Here is a 14,440-nt window from a genome sequence, read left to right as displayed (position 1 = left end):
ATGCCTCATTGTCTGGGTTCACTGAATTAATGCCCGTAAGTACTGACAGAAGACCTAGTAGACCTCTTCTACATAAAGGTTGACTTCTATTAGGTTGGCTAGCCCATTTCTTCTTGAGCTACCAGATTTTTAAGGTTAATTAACTTTAGTTTTATACATTTTTGGGTTGGTTGGGGTCCTGTCCCTCAAAGCTTTACTACTCTTAGAAGCTTGCAGACTAGTGTATGGGTTGTATAGCTATGTTATGGCCATGTTGGCCTAGTTTGTTAGTTTCCTGAGGCTTGTTAGATGATGTATTATGTTGATATATACTGCTTTCAGTTTTGGTATAGAGATCATGGTGTCCTCGACAGCCCCATTAGGAATTGTGTATTAGTTGGCTATTCTTTTACATAAATTATTGGGAGTAGTTGTTTTTTATAGACTTTTTGACAGGGGCCTTTATGCCGAGTGCTTAATTTTAAGTTGAGATATACTTATTTGTTTTCTTGATTGTGTGTGGCTACCATGCGCTAGTAGAAATTGGTTTAACAAGGTCGTCTTGAGCTTGCATTTTGGCATTAGATACCGTTGTGCCCCTTGAGTTTGGGGTATGACAAATTTTGGATCAGAGCAACATCATATCCTAGGGAGTCTGTAAGTCATGTCCAGTAGAATCATGTTTATAAATGTGTTGTGCACCACATTTTCTAATAATGAAGCTACAAGGATTGTTAGAATGGTTTCCTTTTTTCTTACTCAAATAGTGCTATAGATTTGATTCATAAGGGTTGAGTTCTTTAGCTTACGGTTATTATCAGGCTTGTTCTGAAACCACACATAGTGACAATATGGACATCACGCAAATTCATACCACTATCAAGAATGTAGAGGTTGTTTGACATCAATAATATACAATTGAGAAAATCGAGACAGGGCACCAAAGGAGGGCTAGGCCTAAGTAAAGGCCTAAGGTTGCTCCAAACTAAGAGATTTAGGGGGACAACCTATACCCCCATAATAGAAGTCACAGGGTAGTAGGTGGATCTCCAAGGGCAGTTAGGTTTGGGTAAGAGTTCACAAGCATCAGGCTCACACCAATATATAGACCTAAAGCAATTTAGATCATTTGTGACATATTATGATAGCTGCAGTAAACACATGTTGGAGAATCCATCAGGGCTGCACAACATGCTATTTTTATGTCCAAGAGGGTTAGATACAAATATATTGTCCGTTTGGGGACAAGCAAGGTTCAACAAAGATATATAGATTAGCAACATGATTATCTTCCTCGGTATATCTTGTAGAGCGGGGTTCCAAATTTTAACAAGTAGATGTAAATGCCAAGAGGGATCATCTAGTACTCGAGGTGGACAGAATTACACATATGCATTATAGGACATCAAGACTCATAGCCATCGCTCAATGTTGTGATAGGTATATTGAGTGCTTGCTCAAACACTGTTATGTTTTGATATATCTAGGCTTTATAGTATTGTATGTTATCACATTACTCACTAGAAAGTAGTTTGAGAGGAGGGGTAACAAGTCAAAGTTGAAAGGTAGGTTTACTTCCTATCTTAAAGCTATGAAATGATCGCTAAAGGTGCATTGAGCATACCATCCGACTTTAAGCTATTGATTTTGAGCTACTAAATATTCAATTTATTTCAGTGCCTAATGAGTTTCTAGATGAGCTTGTTAGTATTCCCCTAAAATGAGAGATTGATTTTGTTATCGCTACTTTATCATATGATAACCCAATATCAATTCCCCTATATATAACTACGCCAGCAAAACCAAAGGAATTAAAGAAGAAACTAGAAGATTTATTCGATAAGAGATTCATCAGGACTTTTCCGTCACCATAGGGTGCACCACTATTATTTGAGCAGAAGAAATACGAGTTGTTACAAAAGTTTATAGACTACCAAAAACTGAGTAAGGTTACTATAAAAAATTGTCCATTACCAAAGATTCTGGATATTTTTTCCAGCTCCTGGATGCCTGATGTTTCTCGAAGATTGAATAACGTTTAGGCTACCACTAGGTATAAATTTTAAGAAGTGATATTTTAAAGATAGCCTTCAGGAAAAGATATAGGAATTTAGAGTTTCTTGTAATATCTTTTGGGTTGGAGAACACCCTAGCAGTATTTATGGACTTGATTAATAGTATCTTCACATCGTTCTTAGAATTATTTTCATCGTGTTAATTGTTGAAATTCCATACTATCTAATTCAGAGATCGGACATAGAGACTATAGCTGTGAAGTGCTTTAGGTACTCTAAGATCAGAGGTTGTATTCTAAGCTCCCATATGTGAGTTCTTGTTATATTAAACATTTTTCTTAGGTAATATGGTATCAAATGATTGTATCTAGGTTGATTTGCAGAAAATTGAGGTCGTAAAGACTTTGTGTAGACCCATGACCCTCGACATAAGTTCATAGTTTTTAGCAGGGTATTACAAAAAGGTTTGTTAAATGATATTATTTAGTTACAGTACCTAGATAAAGTTGAATTAGAAAGAAACTAAGTAATAATATACCACAACCTGTGAGCGGAGTTTTCTGGAGCTAAAAGATATATTGACTTTAGCACAAGTTCTAAAATTACAAAGGCATCCAAAGGGCTATGCAATGTATTATGATGCTAAGTGTTAGGCTTGTTTGTGTTTTAATGCAACTCAGAAGGGTAATTTCTTACGCTTTCATACAATTAAGGAAGGATGAGAAGAATGACCCAACCAATGATTTAGAGTTGGCTGCATTTATTAAGTCCCTAAAGCATTACTTGTGTAGAGGTTATGTTGACATTTATACAGATCATAGGAGCCTCCAAGAATTTTTTTTATTAATAGAGTTGAACCTGTGACAATGCTGAAAACATGAATTATTTAAAGAATATGACATAAATATCTTTTACCATATGAGAAAGAAAATATAGTAGGGGATTTCCTTAGTCGTAACTCTATTGACAATCTATTGTATTTGGGAGTGGAGAAGCAAGAGATGTTTTGAGAGCTCTATTAGCTAACTAGTTTAGGGCTTAAACTATTAGACTCTGATGATGCTGGGGTCATAGATTAATAAATAATAGTATCACCTTTAGTCATTGAGGAAGGCACAACAATACAACCATCCCAGCATAGAGCAGCTCGGAGGCACAACAAAAGTCTTTAGCCTTGGATTCAGTATGAGACGTAGTCCATAGATTAAGAGAGAAGTTATGTTTATCGGATGTTGTAGGATATGATAATAGGTTTTCGAAAAGGCATACCATTCTCATTACTCTATTCACCCAGGATCCCATAAAGAATAACATGATATTAAGGATATCTACTGGTGCCACGGGTTGAAGAAGGACATTGCTGAGTTTATGGCACAGTGTCCTAATTGCCAATATGTAAAGGTTGAGGAGAAAAAGCCATCTGGGCTAGTCCAGGAGATAGTAATTTCTTTGTGCAAGTAAGAGGCCATTACTATGGATTTTATTACTAGTTACCTCCATCGTGATGAAAACTTGACTCTAATTGCGTGACTATTGATAGGCTAAAAAACTGGCCCACTTCTTACTATTAGGGACTACTTTTATAGAGGAAGACTATGCCTGGATTTATGTTAGAGAAATTGTTTGGTTGAATGATGTCCTAATATCTATTATATCTAATAGAGGGTCATAATTTACCATTGATTTTTCAAACTATTTCCAGAAAGGACTGGGGACACAGGTTAATCTTAGTATAACCTTTCACCTCAAATAGATGAGCAAGATTAGTTCAAAATTTAGACACTCGAGGATATAATATGGGTGTGCATACTATTCTTTAAGATAATTTGGAATTATCACTTTCCTCTTATTGAGTTTGCATACAATAATAGTAATCATTCTGACATCAAGATGGCATCCTATAAGGCTTTGTACAGGTGGAAATGTAAATTCCCATTGGGTGGTTTGAAGTGGGTAAGTCAGGGTAGATTGTACCTGACTTAGTATAAAAGATGGTGGAGTAGGTTAATCTCATTTAAGGGCGGTTGTTGACAGCCAAAGCTGATAGAAGTAATTCTCAGATATGCGGTAAAGGGACTGCGAGTTTTTTGTCAATGACTTGGTATTCTTAAAAGTCTCTCCTATGAAGGGTGTTATGAGATTTGGAAAGAAAGGAAAGGTTAGTCTAAGATTCATTGGACCATATCGTATCCTTTGGAGGGTAGGAGAAATGGATAATTAGTTAAAGTTGCCTTCGGGACTAGAATCTGTTCATCCGGATTTCCATGTATCGATGCTCCATGAGTTTAGTGGAGACCCTTCTTGGGTTGTCCCAATTGATAATGTTTATATCACAGATGAGTTGTCTTACTAGAAAACTCCATTTGAGATAGTAGATTGATATGTCCTAATATTGAGATCCAAAGATGTGGGTCGGTTAAAGTATTGTGAAGAAACAAGAATAGAGAAAAGATGAGTTGGGAAGTTGAGGATAGAATGAAGTCCAAATATCCTCACTTGTTTCATACCTTAGGGTGATTGCATATAGTTTTATATTAGTGTAGTGAGGTAAGAAACCTATTTGTTATTTATATTATTGCTTATTATTATGGTAGTTATTGTTGGAGTTTTTCTCGCACTATTATTGCAGAGCTATCGTGCTCAACTATTTTTGTCATCCTATGTGAAGCCTACGTTGAAATTTCTATGTTTTAGGTTCTTAGATAGTCACATTTATAGAGGAAACGTAACCAAAATTTTAGCAACTGCTACATACTTAACCGCATGACTCATATTTTTCATTCGACGATGAAAATTTCTAAGGGGGGAAGGATATAACACCTCAACTTTTCTAAATGTTTAAATTAATCAGTAGCTTCGTGGATGGAATAAAATTTATTGATATTTTCAGAAAGATGTGTTATGACACATTTTAATTTTTCAAACGTCGTATCTCAAGTTTTGAAGTCAAACAATGTTTCAAAATAAAAGTTGGTGAAAGTTATCCTAAGTTCCTTAATAAATATTTCTCTGAAATTTTGGTTAAATATCTCAAAGGTTTTCTCCCAATCTATAAAGAGTTATGGGGACCACCATATATCAAATCAAATATCTTCGAGTCTAGTTTCCAATGCATTAAACTGTTTGTCACTACAACTTCAGAATAGAGAGATATTAGTGTTTTCCTGAGATGATGTAAGGAGGTACGTCTACGTGGGTCCCAAGCCCCTATCTTAGGTTTTTCTTTATATAGGAAATTCTGCTTCATTATTTTTCAAGAAGGCCAGATGCAAACTTACCGGAAATAGATAATAAACCCATAAATACTTCATGGGTGTTAGGATTCTCAACTCAAAAGCTTAATGGAGGTTGCTCTACATAGCGAGCTCATTGTTGTGGTACAATATTCTAGTTGATTTTGGGTTTGGTCATTGTTACTGTAAAGAAGCAGTTCGTTTTTCTTTGGATTTTAGATCCTTTTGTCGAGGCAATCTACCCCTATGATCATCCTTTGTAATGTCATCATCCAGTATCATTTTTATACACTTTTGAGCTATGAAGTGGTGTTTTAGATATTGTGGCTCTGGAAAGCCATTGAATTGTAAAGTTTGGCTATTATTATTATGTTCTAATGGTGTTAAGGTGTTAGAGGGACTGGGGTTGGTTTGATTCTTATCGGAATCACGTAAAATGGTTGTTGGATTAACTGATTTGAAGTACGCCTTGAAATAGTACCTCGAGAGCTCGTCACTCCTTTGAGATGTGGTTAGCATATTCTTGCTGGATTTAGCTGCCATTTATCATTGTTATTGGCCTCTTTTATTCTTTGGAGTTTTCTGGTCACAATGTGACATTACCATCTTATTAATTATCTATGGATCATTCTCGCAGCCTTGTTGATTGTAGCAATTTATGTGTAATGATAGGTTTGTCGAGTTTCATACATACATCTTTGTGGTTTCATTTCAAAGGTATGTTAAGGCTATTCCCTTTTTTAGCATATTTCCTTAAATCTTAGGAGCAATACAAGAAGGTTGTTGTTATCAGTGTTATAATTGTAGCCATGATTGTTGGTTCTTGGCTACTCAAGTAGATATAATCCTCCCTTTTAGGTATTCTAATTCAGTTAGTAGCAGCCTTATGTGGAGCATGACTTAGAGGTTATTCATATAGGTTGCTTACGACTAAATCTCTTCCATTTAGCCTATTGAATTATTCGTTCTACAGGGCTATATTAATACCTAAAAGGGCTATGTTCTGTCTATGGGGCTGCATTGATGCCTAAAAGGGCTATGTTCTGCCTATGAGGCTATATTGTTGCCTAAAAGCCCTATTTTATGCGTAAGAGGGTATAATGATGCATAAGAAGGCTATGATTTGCCTACGGGTCTATATTGATGCCTAAGAAGGCTATGAGCTGCCTACGGGGCTATATTGGTGCCTAAGAAGGTTATGTGCATCCTATGAGGCTATGCTATTTCTAGGAAGACTATGAGTTTCCTACGGAGTTATATTAATGACTAAGAAGTCTATGTGTTTCCTATGGGGCTATGTTATTGCCTAAGAGGGATATGAGTTGACTATAAAGCCAAAATGATGCTTAAGTGGGCTATGCGCTACCTATGGGGCTATATTATTTCCTAATAGGACTCTGTTATCTCCTACTAGGAAGGGGACTACCGATGGGGTATATTGACTGATTTGGCACCTTCTATGCTTATAGAGGCCTAGGCATATGGTGTTGTTTTATGTTAGTACCTGACAATCTTATGGGGGCATGGTTAGGTTGTTGTTTGATTATTTTTTATATGTTTAGAATCAGGAGCAGGTTTGTACTCTTAATTTATTCTTGATTTACTTATCTGATTACTCTCAGTATATCATGATACTTGATCAAAGTCTATCGCCTTTCATGCTTGTTTTATTATTTCATACTAATGCCCATTTCCTTTGGGCATTACATTCATGCCTGCAAATCCCGAGAGATGACTTGGTAGATCTTATCTACAATAGGGTTGACTTCTATTAGATTGGCTAGCACCTTTCTTTCGTAGTTTCCAAAGTTTTATGGTTTATTAGCTTTTGTTATATATAATTTTGGGTAGACCGGGACCCTGTCCCCCCAAGCTCTACTACTCTAAGAAGCTTGCAAACTAGTGTGTGGGTTGTATAGCTACCATATGTCCATGTTGACCTAGTTTATTTTTTTTGTTGAGGCTTGTTAGTTGTTTGATGTATTGTCTTGATATATACCTTCTTTCGGTTTTGGTATAGAGATCGACAACTCAATTAGGACTTATGTGTTTGTTCGTTATTTTTTTATATAAACTATTAAGAATAGTTGTTTCTTTTATAGATTTGTTGATAGAGGCCTTACCGGCTGAGGGATTAATTTTGAGCCAAGATATACTTGTTTGTTTTTTTATTATTATGTGTGGATTTCATGCACTAGTAGCAAATGATTTAGTAGGGTCGGCTCGGGCCTGAGTTTTGGCATTAGATCCAGTTGCGCCCCTTGAGTTTGGGATGTGACAAACTTAGTATCAGAGCAACGTCGTATCTTAGATAGTCTGTGAGCCATGTCTAGAAGAGTCTTATTTATAAATGTGTTGTGCACCACATTCTATAAGCATGAATTTACGGGGCATTTTAGAATGGTTACCCTTTTTTCTTACTCAAATCGTACTATAGAGCTTTGTCATAAGGGTTGAGTTTTTTAGCTTACGGTTGTTATCGGGCTTGTTCTCAAAATGCACATAAAGTTAATATAGACATCATGCGATTCATACCACTCTGCAGAAGATAGAGGTGCGTTGACATCAACAGTAAATGACTAAAAAGTCGAGTAAGGGCAGAAAATGAGGGCTAGGACCTTGTAGAGGCCCAAGTTTGCTCCAAACCTCGAGATTTAGGGGGACCACTTATACCCCCACAATAGATGTCCTAGGATAGTAGGTTGATCTTTGAGGGAGGTTAGGTCTGGGTAAGAGTTCATGAACATCAGGCTCACTACAATTCATGAACCCAAAGCAGTTTAGATCAATTGCACCACATTATGATACATAGAGTAAATACATGTTGAGAGATTCCATCAGGCCTCCACAATATGCTATTTTTATGGCCAAGTGGGTTAGGTAAGTAGATATTGTCCATTTGGGGACAAGCATGGTTTAACAAAGATAGATAGATTAGAAATAAGATCATCTTCCTCAGTATATCATATAGAGAGGGGTTCTATGGTTTAACAGGTAGAGGTCGATGCCAAGAGGGATCATCTAGTTTTGGCAGTGGGAAGAGTTGCACATATGCACTACAGGTCATTAAGATTCATAGTTAGCGTCAAATGTTGTGATAGGTAGATTGAGTGGTAGCTCTCTCTGTTTTTATGTTTTGATAGATCTAGGCTCTATATTATTATATGTTACCCCATTAAGTGTTGGGAAGTAGTTCGAGAGTAGAAGGATAACACGACAAAGCTTAAAGGTAGGTTTATTTCCTATGTTAAAGAAATGAAATAATTGTCAAAGGTAGCATTTACCATACTATCTGATTTTAAGATATTGATTTGAGCTACCAACTCTTCAATTAATTCAGTGCCTACTGAGTTTCTAGATGAGCTTGTTGGTATTCCTTTAGAATGAGAGATTGATTTTGCTATCGCTACATTATCAAATAATAAGCATATTGTTGCAAAAGTGTATAGATGATAGAAAAATAGAATAAGGTGACTATAAAAAAATATCCATTATGAAAGATTCTGGAATTTTTGTCTATCTCTAGGATGCCTGATGTTTTTTGAAGAATGATTCTTATTTAGGGAACCACTAGGTATTAGTTTTGGAGAGTGATATTTTCAAGATAGCCTTTAGGAAAAGATATGGTAATTTTGAGTTTCATATCATATATTTTGGGTTAGAGAACACCCTAGCAATATTTATGAACCTAATGAATAGTATCCTCAGGCCATTCTTAGAATTGGTTTCATTGTGTTTATTATTGATATTTCAGTATATCTAGTTCAGAGATTGAACATAGAGACAATGTTCAAGAAGTTCTTCAGGTACTCTGAGATCAAAGGTTGTATTATAAGCTCCCAAAGTGTGAGTTGTGGTTGTATTATATGTTTTTTTGGTAATATAGTATTAGATGATGGCATTCAAGTTGATTTACAGAAAATTTAGGTCGTAAAGACTTGGCGTAGAGCCATGACCCCGATAGAAGTTCATAGTGTTTAGAAAGGTATTATAGAAAGGTTTGTTGAAGGATATTATTTAATTGCAACACCCTTGATAAAGTTGAATTAGAACGTAACTAAGTACTTATAGACCACAACCTGTGAACGATTGTGAGTGGAGTTTTCAGGAGTTAAAAGATATATTGACTTATGCACTAGTTCTGCCCTTACCAAATCATTCATACGGCTATACAATGTGTTGTGACACTTTAATAGTTAGGCTGGTTTGTGTTTTGATACAACATAGAAAAGTAATTTCTTATGCTTTTAATAGTTAAAGAAGTATTAGAAGAACGACCAGACCAATGATTCAGAGTTGGCTGCATTTATTAATGCCATAAAGATTTAAAGGCATTACTTGTATGTATGTTATGTTTATATTTATACAAATCATAATAGCCTCCATTATATTTTTTTGATTGAAAGAGTTGAACCTGCGACAATGCGAATAACTTCAAATATTTGAAAACTATGACATGAATATCTCATACTGTCCGGGAAAAGACAATATAGTAATGGATGCCATTAGTAGTAAATCTATTGATAAGCTATTGTATTTGGGAGTGGAAAGAAAGATATATTTTGAGAGCTCTATTAGCTAACTAGTTTTGGGATTAGACTATTAGACTCTGATGATGCTGGGGTCATGGATTAGTAAACAATAGTATCACCTTTAGTTTTTGAGGTGAAGTCACACCAATACAATAATCCTAGCTTAGAGCAGCTCGAATGTAAGTCTTAGTAAAAAAAGTCTTTAGCCTTGGATTCAACAAAAGTCACTGTCTATAAATTAAAAGATAACTTATGTGTTTCTGATGTTGTGCGCTTTGATAATAGGTATTTGCAATGGTACACCATTGTAGTTACTCTATTCACCTAGGATTAATCAAAGCATACCATGATATTTAGGAGATCTACTAGTGGCATAGGATGAGGAAGGGCATTGCTAAGTATGTGACAAAGTTTCCTAATTGCCAACATTCAAAGGTTGATCATGAAAATACAGTTGGGCTAGTCCAGAAATAGTCATTCCTTTATGGAAATAGGAGGAAATTAGTATATATTTTATTATTGTGTTACCTCTATCGAGATGTAAGCTTGACTCTAATTGCATGATTATTGATAGGCTAAATACTCAGCCCACTTCTTAATAGTGAGGACTACTTTTACAACCAAAGACTATGCATGGCTTTATATTAGAGAAATTATTTGGTTGCACTATGTCCTAGTATCCATTATATCTGATAGAGGGGCACAATTTACCACTAAATTTTGGATGTTCTTCTAAAATGGAATGGGTATGCACTTTAATCTCAGTACAACTTTTCACCCTCTGACAGACGATAAAGCTGAGTTCACAATTTATACTCTCAAGGATATGATTCAAGCATACGTGCTACAATTCAAGGGAATTCGAGATTACCACTTTCCTCTTATTGAGTTTGCATATAATAATAGTTTTTATTCCAACATTGGAATTGCACCCTATGAGGCTTTGTATGGGCATAAACGTAGATCTCTCATTAGATGGTTTGAGGTGGGTGATTCAGGGTTGATTGGACCTGACTTAGTACAACAGACAGTGGAGTAGCTTGGGCTCATTCGGGAGAGATTGTTGATAGATCAAAGTCGACAACAGTTATACTAATATGTGCAATAAAGTGACTTCGATTTTTGTATCGATGACTAGGTAATCATAAAAGTATCACCTATGAAAGGTGGTATGAGATTTGGTAAGAAAGAAAAGCTTAGTCTAAGATTCATTGGGCCATATCAGATCCTTCATAGGGTAGGAGAAGTGGCTAATGAGTTAGAGTTATCTTCGAGGCTAGAATCTGTTCATCTGGTTTTCCATGTATCGATACTATGAATGTTCATTGGAGAACTTTCTAAGGTTGTCCTAGTTAAGATGTTCAGATCACAGATGAGTTATTTTACGAGGAAACTCCAGTTGCTAAATTAGATTGATAGGTCTTATGATGAAGGAACAAAGATGTGGGTCAGTTACAGTATTGTTGAGAAATAAGAATAGAGAAGAGATGACTAGGGAAGTTGAGGATGGCATGAGGTCCAAATATCCTCACTTGTTGCATACCCTAGGGTAATGGCATATAAGTTTATATTAGTTTAGTGAGGTAAGATATCTATTTGGTCTTTATTTTGTTGTGTATTACTATGGTCGTTATTATTGGAGTTTTGCTCGCATCATTATTGCGGAGCTATGTTGCTTAGATATTTTTATTGTCCTATTAGACACCTAGGTTGGAAGTTTTGTTTTTAGGTTCCATTATGGTAACATTTGTAGAGGAAACTCTACCAAAATTTTGGCAACTGCTATGGACTTAACCGCGTGACTCAAATTTTTAATTTGAGGATGAATGTTTCTAAGGGTGAAAAGATGTAACAACTCAACCTTTTGAAGTATCTAAGTTAACTGGTACCTTCATGGAAAGACTAAAAGTGATTAATATGGTAAGAAGTATGTGGTATGAAATATTTAAATTTTTCAATGATCATATCTCAAGTTTCGAAGTCAAAAAACTTGAAAAATAAAAGTTTGTGAAAGTTATCTGAAGTTCTTTTATAAAGATTTCTCTAAAATTTGGGTCAAATGTCTCAAAGGTTTTCTCCCAATCTCATTTAAATTTGTATTTCAAATCCTTTTGTCAAGGTAATCTACCCCTATGATCCTTCTTTGTAATTTCATGATCCAGTATCATTTTATAGACTTTCAAACTACGAAGTGGTGTTTTAGATATTGTGGCACCGGAAATCCCCTTTTCTTGTTATGTTTGGTTATTATTGTTGTGTAATGATGTTGTTCAGGTGTTTAAGAGACAAGGGTTTGGTTTGATTCTTATCAGATTCATGTAAAATGGTTGGTGGATTAAATGACATGAAGTATGGCTTGAAATAGTTTCTCGAGAGCTCGTCGCTCCTTTGAGATTGATTAGCATACTATTATTGGATTTAGCTTCTATTTATTATTGTTATTGGCCTCATTTCATTCTTTGGAGTTGGCTGGTCGTGAGTGTGACATTAACATCATATTACTTGTCTATTGCTCGTTCTTGCAGCCTTGTTGATTCCAAAAATTATTATGTTATGATAGGTTGGTCGAGTTTCATACGGACACCTCTGATTCTTCTGTTGTAAGGTATATTAAGAGCCCATTTGGATGGGCTTAAAAAAGTAACTTTTATGTATAGAGTACTTTTAGAACTTTAAAGTGCTGAAAGTTATTTTTATAAATAAGAAGTTAAGTGTTTGGATAAAAGTGCTTAAATGAGGAAAATTATGTGAATTTTAGGGTTAAAAAAATAAAAAGGGTAGTTTGGAAATTTAGTTAAAATATAAGGGATATAAAAGTAATTTCCATGGTCAAAGAAATGACTTTAAGCACTTAGAAAAAAAAGTTAGGAATCCTAACTTTTCATTTTTGACTAACTTTAAGAACTTTCTGGCTTAAAGTTAGCATTAGGCAAACACGTCCAAAAGCTAAAAAGGGGCTTTAAGTTGGTTAAAACCAACTTAAAGCCAATCCAAACGGGCTCTAAGGATATTCCCTTCTTTTAGAATATTACCTTAAAGTTTAAGAGCAATACAAGAAGGTTGTTGTAATCATTGTTATACTTGTAGCCATGATTATTGGTTGTTGGCTACTCAAGGGGATTTAATCCTCCCTTGTCGAAATTATAATTCAGTTAGTAGCGGCCCTATGTAGGGCATGACTTGGAGGCTATTCATACAGGTTGCTTAGGGCTAAATTTCATCCTTTTAGCCTAATTGAATTGTTATTGTTTCTGTTGCTACTTTTGTGATTAGCTGTAGGAATATGATATCTACCCAAAGGGATATATTCTTCCTACGGGGCTATATTCATGCTTAAAAGGGCTATGTTTTGCCTACTGGTCTATATTGAGGTCTAAAAGGTCTATGTTTTACCTATGGAGCTATATTGATTCCTAAGAAAGCTATGAGTCTCCTATAGAGCTATATTGATGAATAAGAAGGCTATGAGCTGCCTAAAGGGCTATAATAATGCCTAAGAAGGTTGTGTGCTTCCCACAAAGCTATGTTGTTTCCTAGGAAGACTATGAGTTTTCTACGAGGCTATATTGATGCTTAAGAAGGCTATGTGTTGCCTATGGGTCTATGTTATTGCCTAAAAGGGATATGAGTTGACTACAATACTATATTGATGCCTTTGAGGGCTATGTGCTGCCTACGGGGTTATATTGTTTCCTAAGAGGGTTATGTGATATCCTTTGGGGCTAGGGGATTATCGATGGGTTATATCGACTGATTTGGTACCTTCTAGACTTATGGGGGCCTAGGCAGGTGGTCTTGTTTGTTTTCCGTACTTTTCGAGATTATAGGGGCTTGGTTAGGTGGTTGTTTGATTTTTGTATATATTTATAATAAAGAGAAGGTCAAAACTCTTAATTTATTATTGATTTATTTATTTGATTACTCTTAGTATATCATGATAAATATTTATAGTCTGTCACCTTTCATACTCGCTACATTATTTCTAATTGGAGCCCCATTGCCTGGGGGCATTACATTATTGTCTACAAGTCTCGATAGATGACTTAGTAGACCTCCTCTGTAGTAGGGTTGACTTCTTTTAGGTCGGATAGCCCCTTTCTTCCAGAGCTACCAGAGTTAAGAGGTTTATTAGCTTTTGTTGTATATATTTTTAGGCAGGCTGGGGCTCTCTCCCGCAAAGCTTTACTACTCTTAGAATCTTACAGACTAGTGTGAGGGTTGTATAGCTACGTTATGGCGATGTTGGCCTAGTTTGTTTGTTTGCTTAGGCTTGTTAGTTATTTGATGTATTTTCTTGATATATACATTCTTTCGGTTTTGATATAGAGATCATAGTGGCCTCGACAACCTTATTAGGACTTGTGTTCTAGTTGGCTATTTTGGTATATGAATTGTTAGGAGTCGTTGTTTCTTTTATAGATTTGTTGACGAGTGCCTTACTACCAGAGGGCTTATTTTTAAGCTGAGATATACTTGTTTGATTTCTTGATTGTGTGTGCCCGCCATGCACTAGTAGCAAATGGTTCATCATGGTAGGCTTGGCCTTGAGTTTTGGCATTAGATGCCAGTTGCATCCGTTAAGTTTGGGGTGTGACATTTTAGTTGTAACAATTGGAGCTGATTCATGGAAAATAGTTTAAGGATGATGCCTTGGTAGCTGTTCGAGTTCAATTCTTGTTAG

Source organism: Solanum dulcamara, chromosome 5 (genome assembly GCF_947179165.1).
Source record: "Solanum dulcamara chromosome 5, daSolDulc1.2, whole genome shotgun sequence".
Classification (NCBI taxonomy): Eukaryota; Viridiplantae; Streptophyta; class Magnoliopsida; order Solanales; family Solanaceae; genus Solanum; species Solanum dulcamara.
Note: the sequence above shows the minus strand (reverse complement) of the source record.